This window comes from Euprymna scolopes, chromosome 25 (assembly GCF_053919585.1).
Source record: "Euprymna scolopes isolate OS-2025 chromosome 25, ASM5391958v1, whole genome shotgun sequence".
In the NCBI taxonomy this organism is placed as follows: Eukaryota; Metazoa; Mollusca; class Cephalopoda; order Sepiida; family Sepiolidae; genus Euprymna; species Euprymna scolopes.
In genome coordinates, this window is record NC_136506.1 from 11087426 (window position 1) to 11109541 (window position 22116).

The following is a 22116-nucleotide window of genomic DNA, read 5'->3' on the forward strand; positions in this document are numbered from 1 at the left end:
GGGATTATAAATTGCTAGCCATGGTTTTTCCTTACGTGTCTAGTCCGTATTGGCAAATGGCTTGTAGGAGATAAATATGAGTTTTCTCTAGAGTATCGTTGAAAAGGTGAACATGTATAAAAAACAACACTTTGTATCATTTGAACTCTGACCTTGCTCAGTTTGTTTTCAGGGGCACTTTTTGTATTTTTTGTCTTTCCTCCAAGTTTTTCAAACTTTCTTGTATTGTTAGTGATCGAAGCACGTGATTAATTGGTTAACATGGTATTTGATAGGATGCTATAGTACATCATGTTCCTACCTGTCAGAGCTAGCGGCTATCCTATTATATATTTAGCCTCCGGTCGTTTTGTTTAAGTTATAAAGTGGAATTGCACAGAGAATTGAATTGTTGTAATGAGAAGATTGATTAATTCTAGGCATTCGTCGTCTTCTTCGAGGAAGGATAAGATGCATATTAACACTGTATTATACTAAATAATAAATACTAAATAATCGAGTTTGTTTTCGAAATTATCTCCCTTTACTAGAACTCTTTAACTTTGAGAAAACTAAAGTAATTATATTAATAGAATACCGTGTGTGCTATTTATTTTGTGTGTCATGCTTACATCTGAGTGAGTTTCGTTTAATTGTTTTGGACTTCCATTTCTTGTAATAAATAATTTTACCAAGAATTCTTCATAAGTTTTGGTTTTGGTTTCGATTATAGCTGATAGTGTGGGGTATATGGATAGAAAAGAAGAAGAAAAAAGAAAGAAACGCACCGGGCGTATCTGCATCGCTCTTTGGGAAAGAAGGAAAGGATGGCCAGCACATTTGTAAACGTGAAGAGCATCTTGGGAAGGCAGAGCATGATGGAAGAAGCTATTTTTTTTCCTGTCTCGTCCTTTTTTTTTCTAGATAGGAGGATATAAAAGCAGGGAAAGATTCTCTGGGGCGGCAGAGAGAAGAGTCGTGAACATCTTCTCTTGAAAAGAATTTTGTATTGCTGACGTTCGGATTGTGCGGTGTGACATTGGTGGCGAGAGGCCAGGTGTGGTCGATTGGAAAAGAGGGTAGAAACGTGCTGTTGTCGAGAGAGTGACTCATTCCTTCCCGAACCCCAGAATCGAATCCTGATTATAACCCTAGAGATAGCACTTAAGTCATCTATCTTTTTTATAAATAATTTTACCAAAGATTCTTCAGGAGTTTCGGTTTCGATTATAGCTGAAGGAACTCAAGTTATATATATATATATATATATATATGTTTAAAGAAAAAATTAGAAAAAACCGAATGAAATTATTAAAAAATCAAACGTTTCGTCCCTGTTTCAAAGGACATCTTCAGGATAATTGAAATAAAAATGTGATAAAAGAAAAGTCATAGATCGTGCGAAAAAAGACAGTTTTTTAAAATCCAACCCATGTTGGGAAAGGACGAATATACACGCACACATATTCGTCCTTTCCCAACATGGGTTGGATTTTAAAAAACTGTCTTTTTTCGCACGATCTATGACTTTTTCTTTTATCACATTTTTATTTCAATTATCCTGAAGATGTCCTTTGAAACAGGGACGAAACGTTTGATTTTTTAATAATTTCATTCGGTTTTTTCTAATTTTTTCTTTAAACATAACGTCAACCACCGCTGGTATATTTTTTTAATTCCTTATACATATATATATATATATATATATATGCATATATTTTTTCATAAGTTTTGGTTTCGGTTTTGATTAAAGCTGATGCTACCCAGTTATATGGATATGTTTTATTTTTGAAATCGGAATATCGCGTATAAAAATCAATAGAACATTAACTCTATAATAATATAGACACAATCTGCAAGAATTAAAATATCATTTAAGCGTACTTTACGACCGGCTATGCCAGTCGTCCCCGCTAACTTAGATAAATACTTTTGCGGTTTTAACAAAAGAGCTACAATAATATCAGAGCGTCTCCACATGTCTGAACATGTACTGAATGCCAACATCAACATATTACATATGAATGAGCCCCTGCGGAATTATCACAGTTCTCGCTAGTGATTATAAATAGAATAAAGATTTCCAAATCTTCTCGAGCTCTTCTCTACTTTTTTATATGTACTATAGATTTTTAAAAGTTAGAGGATGCCAAATTTCTATCTGGAAGATGCTATGTAAGCGTACCATTAGTGTTAACAAGGGAAAAATATTGTCAGATGTTACATATTTCGTTTGTAGGATTTTATCTTTAAGCTCCTGAAATTCACACTAGAATTGTCCATTTTGTACTAAAATCTCTCGTTTTATTTTGACTGCTTTCATAATTGTTCATTGGATGGTCTCAATTTCCCCTTTCATTATTATAATCTATCTAAATATTAATTTACCTGTCCGACGTCCGTCACAAAAAAAAATCATCTTCACAAACATTAATTAATGAGAAACTTTTCCAGTTAAACATCACTGAAACCATTTCCTCTCCACACATTTTTAAAAAAAAGAAGGATTCTGTTAACGGTTTCAAATTGGCTATTTTATACAGGGTGATCCCCCCCCCCCAAAAAAAACGGTTCCCAACTCTAATTAGGACCCGTTTCTTAGTGTGTTGTCCGCATGAAATGAAACTTTGGTCATAACTAGTTTACTATATTCAAAACACTTGGGTCTTTGGCTTTTTTTCTCCGTTCTACAGCATATGTTCTAGATGGCCTCAATTTAGCTTTTGTTTTTTTTTGGGGGGGGGTCACCCTGTATATATATATATATATATATATATATATATATATATATATATAATTTTAAAAGTCATGTTGAGATAAGATTAAGTTTTCTTTTATTATAGTTTCTTTATAAAATAAAAAAAATGCGCAAGTGAATTGACATCTGTTTCTTTATAATTAATATTAAAAATTATCCAGAAAACAAAACGTTGTTTTGAACTTTCATTGAAAAAAAAATCTAGTTTTTTAAATCCAGTCTTTCAGCTTTAAATGGTTAAAAAAAAATTGCTAAAAAATTGTTTTGAATTCGTTATTATTGGTTTTATTTTATTTCTTATTCATTTTATTTATGTGTCTGGAAATTTTTCAACTATCGTGGAATTTCCACGGGTTCTGCTTGTATAGATTAATATCGTAGTACCTTTAACGAACGTTCGTGTGTCACGGTTTCCAGATTATAAATTATTCAATTGAGATATCTGTTATGGGGTTAAATTGTAATAAACGAAAGGAACACAGGATTTTTAGGAACGAAACATGTATTCACATATATTACAGGCAAAGTGAGTTGAGTATATCCATTCCTCAATGGTAGGACGTTTGCACACGTCCAGCTTGGTCCTGTGCAAACCTCAGACTGCCAGGCACCAGTCTCGATACCGGAAGTGACGTCACGAGAGTCCATTATCCCATGGAGGGCCATTCCAACAATATCCTATTTATTAAAAAGTTGAGCTTGAATCTATGGCCCCCCCTTGCTAAACTTTCACGAAAAACACTCGTCTAGCTAAAACCATTATCAATAATTTCCCACACTCTTTATCTGTGCCTAAACCTAAATGTAGATTCCATGAACAAAGCTTATTTCTTAGAACTGCACGCCTGTGAAACTTTCTTCCGTTTGTCTGCTTTCCAGCTGACAACAATCTGATTGCCTTCAAGTCCAACATAAACAAGTTCTTGCTGAACCGCCCCCCTAAGTAATCCAATTTACCAAATTTCCACTAATTATGTTTGCTACGCTATAATCACATTGACTAATGTATACCCATTAAGCCTTATCCTCGAGTAATCTACGGGCCTATATAAGTGGTGATTCCTGGGGGGGATGCAATGTAAAAAAAAAATAAAATAGACATGATCATCTAAGTGTAGTATCTGTTCTATAAAAAGATGGTATAGTGATATCATGGGTTTTCTGTTCATGTCTGGTATCCATGCAATGGAAATATATCAGAGACACCTATAAGGATATTGGAGATAAACCGTAATAACCAAATATATTCTGACACTACATTAGCGAGATTACATATATAAATGCTTTAAGTTTTAACAAAAGGGTTACAATAAGATTGCGGGGTCTCCAGTTACACTGAACATCCACAGAATGCCCAGTAGCAGCATCTTTCTCATGAAAGTAAAAAAAATACACATCATAATAATGATACCAATAATAATAATAATAATTACGCAGCAGCATCTTTCTAATGAAAGATGCTGCTGCGGAATTTCAACAAGTTCTGCTAGTTGTTATTACTATTATTATTATTAGTAGTATCATTATTATTATTATTATTATTGGTATCATTATTATTATTATTATTATTATTGGTATTATTATTATTATTATTATTATTGGTATTATTATTATTATTATTGGTATTATTATTATTATTGGTATCATTATTATTATTGGTATCATTATTATTATTGGTATCATTATTATTATTGGTATTATTATTATTATTATTATTATTGGTATTATTATTATTATTATTATTATTATTATTGGTATTATTATTATTATTATTATTATTATTATTATTATTATTATTGTTATCATTATTATTATTATTGGTATCATTATTATTATTATTGGTATCATTATTATTATTATTGGTATCATTATTATTATTATTATTGGTATCATTATTATTATTATTATTGGTATCATTATTATTATTATTGGTATTATTATTATTATTATTATTGGTATTATTATTATTATTATTATTGGTATTATTATTATTATTATTATTATTGGTATTATTATTATTATTATTATTATTGGTATCATTAGTATTATTATTGGTATCATTATTATTATTATTGGTATCATCATTATTATTGGTATCATCATTATTATTAATATCATCATTATTATTATTATTGGTATCATCATTATTATTATTATTGGTATCATCATTATTATTATTATTGGTATCATCATTATTATTATTATTGGTATCATCATTATTATTATTATTGGTATCATTATTATTATTATTATTATTGGTATCATTATTATTATTATTATTATTGGTATCATTATTATTATTATTATTATTATTGGTATCATTATTATTATTATTATTATTGGTATCATCATTATTATTAATATCATCATTATTATTATTATTGGTATCATCATTATTATTATTGGTATCATCATTATTATTATTATTGGTATCATCATTATTATTATTATTGGTATCATCATTATTATTATTATTGGTATCATTATTATTATTATTATTATTATTATTATTGGTATCATTATTATTATTGGTATCATTATTATTATTATTATTATTATTATTATTATTATTATTATTATTATTATTATTATTATTGGTATCATTATTATTATTGGTATCATTATTATTATTATTATTATTATTGGTATTATTATTATTATTATTATTGGTATCATTATTATGATGTGTATTTTTTTTACTTTCTTTTCACCTCAGCACTCCGCTTTAAAATGACGGGTATGCTGAAAATGAATATCACACTTAAATTTGGGACAGACAAGTCGTTCCCCGGATATTAAAATCTTTATTATCCAATATAATCCATTAATATAATGGTGGCCACGTTTTTTTTTCAACCAAAAAGTACTAATGCATGTTACAAAACACCCCCGCCTCCCCATGTTAAGAATGGCGAGCGCTACTGACATTTATTAAGTAATATATTGAAAAAAATGTCTCAATATCTAGAAAAACATTTATCTGCCCAAAATTTGAACGTGACATTCGTTTTCAGCAGACCCGAGAACCTACAAAACTTGTCATTTTAAAAGTTAAAGTTGGAAAGAAAGTTTTAAAAATTTACCTTTTTGTTTTTATCATTAATAGCAAATATAGGACCGCTTGTTAGAAGTGGACTTTCAATCTATCTCTTGCCGGCTCTTTATCTATAGATTGCTGAAGTTGATGTGAGTTCAATTTATCTGCATGAGCTCACTTTAAATGAAGAAATGGTCCCCGGTATTCCAAACGAAATATTAACAATTTCCCACAATAATAAAAACACTTTATTTAAAATGAAATACAGAAACCCAAGGCAAGTTGGATCGGCAGACATGTTTTAGGGAAGAAATCTAATGTGTGACTTTGTATATCACTTTGTGTTCATTTCCACAATGACAAAATGTTTTTTTTTTTTTTTTACATAGGAGTCACCACTTATCAAGGCCCAGCGGCAATTCGGGGATGAAGGTTAAAGAGTGTACAGTAGTCAATAGTACGCTATTGTAGTAATCGTTAGTAGTGGTAATTTTTTAAATTGAATTACTTAAGGGGAACGGCTTACCAAGAACTTGCTTACCTTGGGCTTGAAATGTACATCTGTTTATAAGGTTTCAATTGGAACTGAATTGTATATGAGTATGAACCAAACTGTACAGAAATTAAATAAGGCAGGAAAGTGAACATAAGTGTTTGATTAACTGTTCTAAGCATAAGAGCGCATGTGCAAGAAATTTCATCTATTTACAATAAGAAATGGATTTTAGCTATGCTACTTGTAAATTATCCTCTGCTTAGCCTTTTAGAAATACTAGTCATCACCATGATAATATTATCTGTTGTATGTAGGACATCAACACCTAACAACGCCTTTCTCCCATCTGAGCTTCAGCTACCTCGACCCTGCCCTGCCGCTGGATCAGGTTGGTTGAATCAAGAAAGTGAGGGCTCTGTGCAAGCCAGCTTCACTTTAAACAAACTTCCAGTGCATGTCCTCTACCTTCCTTAATATAATCAGATGGTCTTATTGTTCCGATAGATGAACTCCCACTTATTGTTAACTAAAGTGTATACTTTAGTTTGAAATATATTAACCATTACTTTTTTTTTTACCCTGACAAGAAGGGATTGGACCTAGTAATTCACTCCTGTTCGTCTGTTCACACTTTTTTCAATAACCAGATTTTTAAAAAAATTTTGCACAAACATTAGTCATGGTGGAAGTAAATTTTTGCCTGAACGGATTTTCTGAGATAACTCTAGTTGCTCTCCTACAAAAATTATAGGGGTAAACTGGCCCCCAAATCGTTCATCCATTTATTTGTTTTCACTTTTCTCAACCACTCCTTGATTTTTTATTTTTTTTAAATTTTGCACAAACATTAGTCATGGTCGAAGTAAATTTTTCATTCATGAAGGGGGACCCCGTATGCTCGGCAAGTTGATCATAAAATCACCAATTATCAAGGCCGAAATGCCACTTGAGGATAAATATAGAATATATGTTAGATGGACGGTGGAATAATACCATTCAAGTTGCTAATGATGGTGGTGATTTCATTAAGACGGGGCTCAACAAGAATTTATTTACATTGCACTTGAAAACGGTTTTATTGTAGCTAGCTGGAAAGCAGCCCAACTATATTGTTTTTCTACATTCGGGCAGTTCTAGGAAAGAAACTTTGTTCATGAAAGTTTCACTTAGTTTTAGGCAGAGAAAATGAAAAAAAACAAATATTGACAGTGGTTGCAGCTGGACGAGTTTTTGTCTTGAAACATTTGCAGCTTAGTCAAGCAATTACGATGAAAATAATGATTAAGTAGAGAAAGAGGTAGCAGGGAGGGGAGAAAATAGTATTGCCCACTAGATTTCCAATTCAGTTTTGTACGTGATCAAGGCAGGAAATGATGCTCTGAGTAACGCATCCCTAGATGTGCCAACAGTATGCCATAAAGCATATTTGGCTCTTGTACATGTCAGGGGTGAGCTGATAGAATGATCATCCATTTTTTCCTGGGGCTTTGATGACGGATTTAATGTAGTTCCTCTATTTCAGGTTTAGAGTAAAAGCCCATCCCATCAGAAGCTTGTAAAATTAGTGCAAATGAATTAGACCATAATTTCTATTTTTATTTCATGGAAATCTATTCAGACAAGATATAAAGCCACTTCATGTAAGGAGGTAAAAAATATTCCTTCAAGGCCAACAATTATCCAACAATAATACATAGATTTTGACTCAGAAAGCAGCAATTCTTTCTTTGTCAGGAACATCCCCCATGGAATGTGGGGATTAAGGGACAAAATAAGTGAAGGGAGAATTACAGGGCTGCCGAAAGTAAACTCCTTTCTACTTTATTTTTATTCGTATAATTTTTAAAGAATCATGAAAAATATGGTGTTTTAAATTTAGATTTTCGAACTGTTGCCTCATATGGGCATTTCTTGCTGATAACAAATAATCAAGGAATTGGCTGTAGTAGAAACCAACCTCGATAATGTAAAAGAATGATAGTTTTATTTAAGCAGGCTTGTACTAGTCAGGGATACGTCATTGACAATCAGTCCGACCGTGGATTAATTGCTATCAGGCTGAGGTATGATTCTGTGCAATCCTAGGAGGTTCAACATCCCATACTTTACTTTACTCGAGAAAGGCTAAGTTTATTGTTAATCACTTTAGGCGCTCCTATTGTGGAAGGTATTTATCTCTCTCCCATGGCAGAAAGGTGTAATACAAGGGTCGCAAATTGAGATTGAAGAGCCAGCATTCTAGAGGAGCTCGCTGAACTGCAAAAATACCTGGCTAACCCCATTGTAATTTTCTGATAAAGGCGCTCTAGGTAATTAACAATAACCTAAAAGAGAAAATAAAGCTGGGAATGTGAACCTCCTAGAACTGCACAGGACTAGCGATATACTGCAGTCAATAGGAAAAGAAACATTTCAGAAATAACATTGACTCTGTTGACTTGGGTCTCGAATCCACCTCACTTAGTGCCCTGCCTTTTAGAAATCCCATCTGACCTCGTGTCTAACCTCCTGCAGAGAAGGTAAATAAATATTCTGCATGTGTTGTTCACAGCAATGTAACCGTATGAACCGAATGACCTTGCACACATCTGACTAAGTCAGATCAAAGATAATTAAATAATGGAACCTATAAAAGAGGTTGTGTTGAAAAGAGTTAACTTTTGCACACGGTACAGTCTAATATTTGCTATGCTATGGTGTACATGAAACGCAAACTCTTTTCAATGTTTTTCTAGAGTTGTGCTTCAGAATAGACAGATTTTTGTTTAATTTTTCTTTGTATTATGACCTCCTTTGTCAGAGATTATCCCCCTTGTATTAGAATTCTTCAGCTTTTTGAAAACTATAAAGTTATGCATGCGCTTGTCAGTTATTGTAATTAGGATAAAGTTTCATAAGCTGCTCGTATTCCTATTACATATTGCTATCTGCTTTTTTTAAAAAAAAATTTGTATACCAGTTAGTTAATTCAGAAATGTTACCATGAAATCAAGGCCTGGCTATGACTTTAAAAGACACCCAGTGGTGAGACCACATTTGGGGGTCCATAGTTATCATTTCTCTTGCATTCACCATGGTCCGGATCGGTAATATCTAATTAGGCATCTAGTGCAACCAGATCAGGCTGTCTGAAGACACTGGTTTTCTGTGTCCAAAAATGCACCAAATATTGATATTGTTTTTTTTTCTTTTCTTTTGCAAAACTCAATCATGTTCTGAAAAGTAAAAAAAAAAAAATTTAATACAAAACAATCAAATTAAATACTATGAATAAATATTTAAAATATAATTAACTACTGGATTTCGCACTAAACGAACTGAAAAGGGTTTATATTTCATAAGAGAAAACACCTCCATGAATAACATTTTTTTTGAAAATATAAAGAACTTGAAATATAATTTTTTATTTTTTGAAAGAATTACTGAATTTGGTATTAAATTATCCTGAAAGTGTTGACATGCTGTTAAACAAAAATAATCAAACAATAAAATCAGCAGTTGAGATGTCAGTCTTTTTTTTTGGGGGGGGGGGGGTTTACACCTGTTTGTGTTGGCAATTGATTCCCTGACAACAGAAGGATTGGATCTAGTAATTCACTCTCGTCCATCCGTTCGTTTGTTCGCACTTTTCTCAATAATCACCCCAGTATTTTTTTTTAAACTTTGTATAAACATTAGTCATGATGAAAGTATTTTTTTTTTTTTATTCAAAACCTTTCAGATCGAATTTTCATGTTAATCAGACACAACTTGGCTCACTGCAGTCAACACTCCCAACATACCGCTTCATCATGATCAACATACCTAATGTCAAAGCCGCCGTTTCCTTCAATTATTTATTTTATTTTATTTTTTATTTTTACAAAGGAGTCACCACTTCTGAAAGCCTGGAGGCCACTCGAGGATAAGGTTAATGAGTGTAGAGTAGTCAATGGAGAAATATTGTAGTAATTGTTAGTAGTGGAAATCTGGTAAATTGGATTACTTAAAGGGAACAGCTCACCAAAAACTTGTTTACGTTGGACTCGAAGACGACCATATTTAGTCAGTTGGAAAACAGGAAAAGAGAACAGTTTCACAGGCGTGCAGTTCTAAGAAAGAAACTTTATTCATGGAATCTACGTTGAGGCTTAGGCAAGTTTTCCTTTTATCGATTCATCACAATCATAACATAAATGCTTCTTGCAGCCTTCAGCGTATCATGGCAATGCGCACCAAGGAAAACAGCCTCTTTGCATGATATGCATTGCACAAGGTATGTTTCCCCTTCACAGCATTCACCTTCTTTGATATAGCAGATTTCTATATCTTGGCTACTCTTAAAATACTTTTTCCAAACTTATTCACTCGTGGAGGGGGACCCCGCATGCTCGGCTTGTTTTAAATGTGTTCACATCATTATAGATTTTTTTGAAGCCCGGAAGTTGCTCCTTGTACACTGACTTCGAAAATTTTTTTTATCTTCCATGTACTTCTTTCGTGGCATCATCAGATTTATGTTACACTTTTTTCTTTCATGAAAACTTGTTGCCTGTTTGTATTTCTAAGCTTAAAGATTCATGACTTACCTGACAATGAACATGTCAACTATATTCTGTTGAATTTTAATGGGTGGATCACACGAAAGAAAAAAAATCGAAGCTTACCATGATTTTTAATATGCATTAAATTGTCAGCAAAATATCTTTAGACTTAGAAAAATCATTTAGTTACAAATAAGTAAAGACCATGCACAAGTTTCAAATACAACTCTACTGAAATTGATACTATAACGGTAAATGAATTTCTACTCTTATATAAAAGGAATTTTATGTCTGTGAGTTCATTTCCAATGGACGCGGAAACGGCTCAGCCAATTTTTATGAAATTTCAAAGAGAGGTACTTTATGTGCCTGGCAGTGCTCTTAGATATCAGAATGTTTTTATAAGGATCGATAATCAAAAGAATCTGAGGAAAGAAGGGACAGGCGATTTTGACCAAAGTTAGCAGCATACACAGCCTACAAGTGCATTGGAGAAGTTTTATTACTACAAGAGTCAAAAGGTCTGACATATAAAATCAACAGTACCTTCTTTAATATGAAAGGGGCGGGTTCGAAATTAACGTTTCTGTTTAGAGCAAAATTAAAGCATGATACTTGATTTTTGCATTTTAAACTTAAATGCAAGCCATTACATGTAAAAATAATTTTATTTTTATTCTATTACATAAAATTAACTGTAGGTTCTCTACAGTGTAATGTACAGTACAATGTATTGTGGGCTGTCACTGCGGGGAAGCATGTGAAGCTTCCTCATGGTGCGCTGCGATGGATCCTCAATTAGAGAAGCCAATCAATCGATTTTAGTGAAAAATGGGCGCTTTCACTGATTTTGATGACAATAAAAATATGGGAGTGTGAAACAGTCTGTTGATCATCACTCGATGTCGGGACACGTCGGATCTCCCTGCTAGTATGTGTGTATATATATATATATATATATATATATATATATATATATATAATAAAAAATATTTAAATAAATAAAAACCAATAAAACGAAGATGAATTTTTTCTGCATATTTAATTATTAGTCAAAGTCTCACTCAAATTGAAACATTGCTAGATTTGATTGCATTTGTCCAGCATTTTTTGTTTTTAAATATCATTTATATAATTTTATTTACTTATATAAATGTATTCATTTCAGAATTTTCCTATTATGTTCATGAATATAATTTATAATTAATATATATATATTCTATATTCGCTGTGGCCGCTCTTTCAAATGTGCTTTTCAGTCTATACAATTGCTAAATCTACTTTTGGCACTGGTCTACAATATATACACAGTGACAGCGAATAAAATACAACTCAGCTGATCTATAAAATAATATCTTGTTTTTATTTCGCACCAATAATTAATTAACCTCTGATGATTAATTATGAATTAAATAAAAAAAAAACATACCTTGTTTGTTTTGGTAATTGTCTGTATTGTTTGTTTTATATAAAATTCATAATGGAAGTCATATCGACGCTTGACAAAAAAGATAAATACTCTGTATTTAAATATATCAACTTATTACGGCTTTCTAAATACACATTATCAACCCTCATCTCAATAATTCAAACGTCAGTTCACAATATTTCAATTGTTAAATGTATGCATTAAATGGACGCAGTTTATGAACACACGTTTCTGTTTGTAATTTCTATATCTTTTGTCTGTTGATATTGCAAAGAAGCCTTTTCTCATTTCTCATCTTTTAAATGTTTTCCATTTTTCCCTGCCATATTTTCCAGTTTATCTGAAGGGATCCTGCTCCATGAGAGAAAGCCATGCTGGGTGATGTCTCTGTGGTGAAGACCAAACATTGCGGTATTTTGCTTGCTTTCTGAACATGCATGACCTTTTCTTCTTTGCCCAGGTAAATCGCTTGCTATTCTGTTACCTGGAATTTTCTGGCACTCTGGCTAAACAATCATCACTCATCATTTGAATTATGCCCGGAGGAAAATCAATAATAATCAAATAATTTAAATCAGACCCGTTTAACAAAAAAAAAAAAAATTCACTGAGGCATTTTTACAAATTTTATTCCAACCTGCAAAGAAAAGAAAGCTTGATATCTTATCAATCCATAAAGTAGAGCTTAGTATATAGTTGTGTACGTATTAAAAAAAAAATGCATTTACTTTAAGTTATAGATTCATACATATTTACAGCTGTTTCAAAACATCGTTAATTAAAGACTGACACGACGCGAAAATCATGTTTTTCTTGTTGCCCTGTAAGCAGGGTGATGCTTATTGTTTCAATATTACAAAAGTAATATACAGCCGAGCAGATCAAGAGAACCTAAAGAGAAATGAGAGACGAGTTAAGGTGCCAGCTTCCCTAAAGAAAAATGTATCCCAGATTAGTAAACGCCTTCTATCAAATAAAAAATTCCACTAAGAAAAATAAAAGAACATTATCTTACGTTTCTAGATTTTTGAAATGCGGATAGGTTATTAGTATTATTTGAATTCTTCGGACTACTGTTCTCATCTTGAGTGTCATTTTCACAACATTCGGTCAATGTTACCTCCGACCTTCTTCAGGTGTATCATGTCGAACTTGGGAATGTTTCTGTCAAACTCGAGGTTCGAAATTCCGCCCAAATTCCCAAGTTCGATGAGAACAGTAGTCCGAAGAATCCAAATAATGTGAACATTATTGCAGTATTAAATGGATTAAAATATAACAGGATATACATAACTAGTGCAGTTAGTTTGTGATTTAATTCATAATGAATGTTAAATGACATCGCAGTCATAAGTGGGCTCTCTTCATACATATAAGTGTGTTCTATCTATCTTCGTGATAGACTGGATTTAGAAACCTCGTTTCACAAAATATGAAGAGAGCCCACTTATAACTGCGATCTCATTTAACATTCATTATATATATATATATATATATATATATATATATATATATATATATATATATGAGAGAGAGAGAGAGCGAGAGATTTATATAGAGAAATAAAAAGGAACAAGCAGAGTTATGCGTTCAACGTTTTGTTTTTATGTGATGCTGTTCTATGTCAGAAACGGAAAAAGACGTTGGAAATTAAGAAAAAAAAAAAAAGAATTTCCAACGTCTTTTTCCGTTTCTGATATAAAACAGCGTTACACTTTGCACATGAAAAAATTTTCAAATATTTATACTGGTGTTTTTGTTTTCTTAGTCTTATTCATCCAGAGGAAGTTTCGAAATAAAGACGAAACGTTGATGAATACATAACTCGGTTTGTTTCTTTATTTTTCTCTCTGTTTTGTCGGAATACTGTTTCCATTATTCTCAGGATAGATTTCTATATCGATCTATTTATAATTAAATATATGCATAACTATTTTTATTATGCAAGTGAATCATCCAAGTTATTAGTCATATGATTGATTATGTATTTCTGACTACATGCATCCTTGTATGTAAATTGATATTTGTTCGCATAAAAAGCTTCCTTCTATTTCTAAATATGTTTGATGAATTCATAAAACTAGATTTTAATCGAATGGTTTATAGACATAAATGTCTTTGAAGATTTTCACAGATCTTTCTCATTTTTTTTATCGCAGTTTTGTCTGACTATCTTTTTAGTAGAAAACAATAAAAATATATCTAAACCGCACTTTGTTTGTTAGTATGTGTGTGTCGATATTAGCTAAAGTATGTTTAAATTAGTGTGAATTTCATATCAAGATGATGTTACGTGTATGTTTTGTTTGCCGCAAGTTGATTGTGTGTCATCTGAGTAATTATTTTTTCTTTGTGTTTGGCGTGTCAGGATTTGTGTCTCCAAAATGTTTCAACATTTGTGTATGTTACACGCATAGTAATTTGTGTCTGTTACTTGTTTCGGTTTGTGTCTGTTACACGTATTCCGATTTCTCTGCTCTTGTCTGTTAACTACGTCTTCAGTTATATATCCTGATATTTGTCTCTTAGATATGCCCCACTGTTGCTTTGTTTAATATGTCCACATCCGTGCCTGGAACATTTCTTCCAATTCGTAACTCGCTTACATTTCTCACCATTTGTAGAATTATCTTCCTAGATTTTTATTTGTATGTTATATGCCTGTTACACGAGTCCATGTCGGTGCCTGTTACACGAGTCCATGTCGGTGCCTGTTACATGAGTCCATGTCGGTGCCTGTTACATGCGTCCATGTCGGTGCCTGTTACATGCGTCCATGTCGGTGCCTGTTACATGCGTCCATGTCGGTGCCTGTTACATGCGTCCATGTCGGTGCTTGTTACATGCGTCCATGTTGGTGCCTGTTACATGCGTCCATATCCATACCCGTCACATGCGAACATGTACATACCTTTTACATGGTGAGTGTATCAAGCTGTCATTAAAAATCGATAAGCCATTAGATTTACAAGGGAAGGAAAATTATAATGGGTTTATGTTTGTTTACATTACCGACTACTAGGAGAGCTTAATTTTTACGAAGAGCAATAATTTATGTTAGGCGGCAACATTTAACTCTAGGAGAACTCAACTCACGAGTCGGAGCAAACTTAGTTCGCTATAGATGTATTCTGGATCAAACTCGATTTTTATACACAATGTATTGCGAGGTAAAACATTGTGATATCTTTATTTTGAGAAAATTATAATTCTGTTTATGATGTGATCCAATATTAATCTGTAGTTTTACTTTATTTCTTGTTTGAAAAATGTAAAATATCTCCAACATTCTAATTATTAAAACTTTATTTTTCCTCCTTGCAATTTTATTAAATTCTTAATAATTGGTTCGATCAACATCTTGGTTTCTTCTAAAATATTTTCCTTACAGCAGAATCAATTGTTATTCCTTTATCAAATGAATATTAATATGAAAGCTATCCAAAATATATCATCTAGTTAAGCTGTCGTTAACTTCGTTGCAGAATTGTGAATATCAATTATTTTATTTTAATATTTTTTGGTCTTTCATTTATAATCCAGCAGTGCCAGGAATTATTTCGCCTCGTACCTGATTCGTATACGTTCTCCCTTTCTATCTTTTTTTCTGTTTGTTTTATAAACTGTTGACTTTATTTCACTTTTTCCATGTATTGTGGACACGTTTTAAATATTTATGCTTTTATACACTGTCAGCATGGAATTTAACTGCATGCGTTTGAAATCTTCAAAAAAAATATAAACGTTTTTAAAAAATTTCCAAAAAAAATATGGCTTACCCCAAGAAAAACTGATGTTTGTTAATTCACGTTTGATATTTCTTCATACGAAGCCCTGATCGAGAAATTTCAAAACAGCTGTCAGATTCACTAAATTCGAGGAAAAAATGCCACAATATTTTTAAGGATCAATAAGAAAATTTCTCAATCTTTTAGTTCAAGCATTTTCTAGTCTTATTTATTAAGAAAAGGTTTGGTTTCTCCCTTAGGTTCATATTTGAATAGAAAACCTCCAATTTAAATATCTCTGAAAATAGAAAATGCAACATCCAGTTTCTTCAAGTAGAACTTTCAAAAACATTCAGTTTTTCTTTTCTTTTTTATTTCAGATTTTTATATCATTTTTGATAATATTTTTTACTATATTTTTATTGTTGTTGCAAATAGATGCATGTTGGGTGATATATATATGTGTGTGTGAATACAATATATTAATCTAAGGAAATGTCTAATCAATGAAAACTTTTTTTAATAGAAAGTTTTGCTGTCAGAACATAAGTAGATTTTATTAGTTCAAAACTATCTATGATAATGAAAAATATATTTTCCCGAGTGTGCAAAAAACAGAATACTTTAAGTAGATAAGAAATATAAGTATGATTCATTCTAATAAAATACTTGGTTCATTACTATTTTACCTAATTTTATTAAGATTAAAGTAAAACAATTTTATTAGATTATATGCGAATATCTTAATAATATAGTGGTTTAAACAGGTTTCCTCTAAAGGGAATATAAAATTCACACACGGTCCCCTGTCAAATGTATGTCCTTGTCCAGGGATATGATGATGTTTTAGACGGGTTTCTTCCAAACGGAATATAAGATTCACAGTTTCCAGTCAAATATGTATCATTGTCAAGAGATATGATTTGAACTATGCTAGTTTTACGGTTCATTTTTTACATTTTTGCATCAAGGTGTTTGTTGCCCTCCTGCGTACAGAACTTGATATTCCCAAATGGTCACCAATCTGGTACTGACCAGGCCCAACTTTGGTGATATGATAAGCCTTTACATCAACGTGATTATCAGGGAGAAAATCGTGCATAAATGGACACGATGAGCTGGGTCCGCCAATTTCGACTCCAGTCGAGTCCACATCTCGTTCAACTAGTTGATCCTTCTTGCAGGAATGGTAACAATAAAATCAAGCTGATAAACAAAGTTATAACATGCTGACTCACCAATCACCGACATATACAATTTTTATTTTATTAGTGATTGATACTCTAACTCTAAGCCGCATTCATTAACCCATGCTAAGACACATTTGATTAGGATTTTGTTTCCTGACTTATATACCTTTTGGGCACGATTAGAATTTGATTTCTTTCTATTCTATTTTCTTTTGGCTTTTTAAAATTCGAAACAAAGTTATTGGTTAAAATACATGTCCAAAGAGGCATAATATAATATATAATACCTATATCATCGGATTTTAAATAAAATTGAACTTAAATAGTAAATATAACGTTAATTTTGACTAGCTAATTTTTATTTTCTTATTTCTGTGCCATTAACAATAAACCCATGTACCTCAGTACATTTTAAAAATCTAATTGAGCACCTTTTTAATACAGAAACTCTTTTCATTTAGTAGGTCTTTTAAGCACGTGGATACACGTCCTACTGTTGTCCAATGATGGCACAAAGTTTCTATGAAATTTTCTCTTTTATGATTGCTCTTAAGAAATCCTTAAAAAGAATGCATTTAAAAATATAAACACTTAAAAAGAAAATATTAACTAACGGGGAATAATTTTTGTGCTTTTAGTAAAAGTTACCGTTTCTTATTTGTGTTCGCAAAGATATTGAACAAAACAGGCGATATTATAAAACATAGACATATTGAAAAACAAAAAAAATTTGGACATAGTGGATCCCGGGTAACGCCGGGTAGCAACTGTTAGTAAATGAATGCATTTGAATTAATCACTTGATAATTTGTTTGCAACTAATTTGGACATTTGCGAAATTTCTTGTGGGTTTCGCCTAATTAAACCATTTATTGTACCCAGACATGAGCGGGACTTTTATTCATTACAATTCCGCATTCTTATGTGGCAGAATAATTTTACAGCATTCATATTTTCAAAGGCGTATTCCCCTGGCTTCATTAGCAGGGACTTGACAATTTAGCCGCATGAATCTGAGAGGGAAACACAGATTTCATAAAAGATAACAAAAATGACAAAAGAATATAAAAAATACTGTTCAAGTTTATTTCTCCCCCCCCCCCCTTCACCAGAATTTAATTTCGTATTTGTAACTTGGTTTACTCCCCCTCCTATCTTCTTTTAGCAGAAAGAGAAATAAAAAAAAACATAACAGGTTTGGCAAAGCAATTCGGCTGCAATCATTGTTACAATGCAACTAATTTAATTTCGTATTTGTAACTTGGTTTACTCCCCCTCCTATCTTCTCTGCTCTGCACATTCCCTCTTAGTCTCGGTCACTTATATAAATACTATTGTGTGTGTATTTTTCAGAATTGTTCAATTCATTTTCCGCTTCCTTTGTTCCAGCTCGATTGACTCGTTGATTGAAAGGTCTTCATCAATTCGCTGTTTAGATATATCTCAACCTAATACATCTTCCAATTCAAGTACCTTCTTTCTAAGAACTGCAGGATTGTGAAACTCCCTTCCTGCTGACTGCTTTTCTCCTACATATAGTCTTAGTTTGTTTCCTAAAAAAATGTAAACTTGCCCATAAAATGTATGAAATTAAAAATATTTAAAATTTTATTCTCCTGATATTATTAATCCATTAAAATAAATAACATTAATAAATAAGTTAATATAAGCTTATGGACTATTATTTATGCTGCAAAATTTACTTCTTTAAGGAAATCATTTTTATCTTGTTATGGACTCTCAGATTGATAATAATCAAGGCAAACCCACTTAATTAACAAAATGTATTAACAAAAGTACGTTACAGAAGTACACTTCATGGATATGGGACCAAAATTGCATTAATTGCTGCCACAACGTTTAGTCATTACTGTGTGTTCCTATTTACTATCCTCCCCACGGGACAGAGTTAGACACCAGGGTCTGAAGAACAGATACTACACTGTGATCTTGTTTATATATTTTGTTGCTTTTTAAAAATATTGAAAATACAAGTAAGTAAAAAACAAAAGATTTTAAAACAACAAAATTAGGCACAAGGCCCTACAAGAAATTGGGAAGGGTTCAGGGTCTTTGTGACTAAAGTGATTAAAAAGTAATAAATGTAGACTTTGGAGTCTTACTCTTGACTGGCAACATTTACCAAAATACCTCATTCACTCTGTGGATCTTAAACTAACTAATAAATCCCCAGCGTTTCAGAATCCAATTTATAAACAGTTGTCTGTGTGTTTGTGTATGCATTTTTTTTTTTTTTTTTTTTTTTAAATACTGTGATCTTGTCCCGAAGGCCAAGCATTACTGTGTGTATTACGTTTGGATAAGCCCATTTACTTCCGAGATAGGGAGATAAGCCTGCAGTACAACATACGTTAAAAAAGAGGACGCATATAACTTGGTATACTTGTGTGAAATTAAATATTGCTGAAATATGTTCAAATAGATGAGAGATATTAACAAAAATATCTTAAAGAAATTTACAATAAGTTTTATGTATGGACAGTAATTCCTGGTGCTTCTATTGGTTTATCTCAGAATAAATTTTACTTTCGATCTAAAATAATTATGGTCAAATTAGCTAAACTACTGGCAAACTTATTTTCAATGTTTTGGTGAAATTATTATATGAAAAATAAACTCTTGTTATCTAATTGTTACAATTAAACAGTAAATTATTTAGGATAAACTATCAAAATTTCTTGGCTCATTTCTTTTTTTACTGTTTTGAAATGTGGTTGCCATGTATTTCGATAGCTAGATAATTTATATATATATATATATATATATATATATATATATATATATATATATATATAAAGTAAATTTATGTAAAAAAATACGATCTATAAAATTGGGTCATATAAGTCACAAGTTCATTAAAGCAATTAGAGAAATGAATGAAGATAAAATTGAATAAATTACAATATTTATTGATCCGTAGAATATTGTAATCTATTCAATTTTATGTTCATCAATTTTTCCTATATTTCTATATATCTATCTGTGTGATAAAAGATTGTTATTCGGACCAAATTTCACAGAAAAATGAAATTCTACATTCAAAAAGTTAAATTATTACTTCTAAATTTGTAATGAACCCATAACTTTTCTTTACTTTTAAACTGATATTATATCACAGTATGAGAGAAATTTGATCTGCCAATATATATATATATTAATGCTGGGGCGATTAATCGGGAATTGGAAAAATCAGAAGATTTGGGGGTATCGGAATCGTTATAACTGATGCCTATTTTCTAATGCCGAAACCATTCTTTTAATTGTCTTTTTTATTTAATTTTGTTTAAAAAAAATCTTCAATTGCTGATAATGATTAAATAATAAATATTTATTGATTTTAAACCACTATTGAAGCTTAAATCGATAGATCACCCTCCACGAGTGTATTTTGACGTTCAGGAAAATATCTGCATATTAAACATGTGTTATTACGAAAATCGGGGAAATTAACAACCTTATATTTAAATAATTAGAAATTTATAAAGAATCAGAATTGGTAATTGTATCGGATTCAGGAAAAATATTGGAATTGTCCCATCTCTAATACACACACACACACACACACACACACACACATATATATATATATTCGATGCATCTTTGAATCAATATCAAAGGCATGCAAGTCACATTGATATCTTTTAATTCTGACATTGGTATGTTTCTATCCCACTTCACTCTCAGCAGCAATTGTGGAGAATTCGGCTTATTCAATTGTGTAATGGCATCAAAAATAGATTCACTCCTTAATCCAAGTCTTTGTCAGAATATAGTTTACAGCAACTGCAATGGCGTTGGAATTAAGATTCCGAGTCGCTAAAATTGAATCTGCGATCTGCTATTCTTAAAGCGGAGGATTCTACTGGATGTTTGAGATAACGCAAAGATTTAATGATTCCGTCAGTCTGAATGCGCAGCTATTAAGATGAATGTTAGCTTGGGCATTATGAGATAAATGGCAATCGTGATTGGCAGGTTATGCAGAGTTAGAAACTTTTGAACAGAAATTGGAACCAACGATTCTAAATGGATTTCTTCAGCTTTCGTTAAAAACACAATTTTGCGTGTGTTCTCATTCTTCATTTTAAATTTCATTTCAAAATTGATTGTCATAAACATACAGAAACAGAGCTTTGACTACCTTAAGAGCTTTAGTAGTTTACGTCTTCTGATTTGCGTATATGTGTATATTCTTAATGTATGCATATACATATATTATTACAAGTTAATGTGATATATAATTCATATATATTTATTGAACAAAGCTCAATACGTGAGTAAACATTATTTTATGGTAACTAAGCTACAGTTTTATTCCTGCAGCAAATCATCAGTCGAGCTTATTGATCATGTTTTCCAGGAATGAACCAAGTTAGTTTCTGTGTAGATGTATTTTCATACGAATATATATAATCGTAAATGACAGCCACCCATTATCTCAAGATTAAAGTTCAAACGGGCATCAGCAGTGACATTCTTTATTCATGTGCTAGAAAACCAGCTATCTATATGCATACCCCAGAGAGCTTCCTCACATGCTTGAGAAAAGAAATCCACTCCACTGTCAATTGTTCTGTTATTAGAAGTGAGGGGCCCTACGTAAGTAGCGAGTAAGTTAGCTTATCTGAGTTTTGATAAGGGTCACATTAGGATAACCAACACAAACGGAAACGTACCTACAGAAAGGTGGCAGAATTTGAGGCAGCAGGTCAATTTTCATAGACAAGATATCGTCAAACCATCATGATATAAGATGTTACAGTTCCAAGTGAGAAAAACAAAGGTTTTGAAGGTCAGAATAATGTATACTCTAAGACGAATGCCATTTTGATGTCTGCCCGTCTGTGTCTCTCAAACATTTAGTTAGATAGAACGTTTAAGAAGTAAAGATAACTCTAGTCTCTCCTCAATAAAACCTCGATGAAAACTCAGCAAAATCACATTCATATTCGTTT

At 31.7% G+C, this 22116-nt stretch overlaps 1 long non-coding RNA gene across 5 annotated transcripts in view; it reads left to right on the plus strand.

Moving 5' to 3' along the window:
* LOC145247278 (uncharacterized) overlaps positions 1-22116 on the plus strand; it is a 1304641-nt gene that overhangs the window by 1085682 nt on the left and 196843 nt on the right. For all 5 annotated transcript variants that reach the window (XR_013863231.1, XR_013863233.1, XR_013863232.1 and 2 more), the window contains one exon: positions 12558-12633. This is a non-coding gene — a long non-coding RNA (uncharacterized LOC145247278). The remainder of the gene's footprint in view (positions 1-12557; positions 12634-22116) is intronic.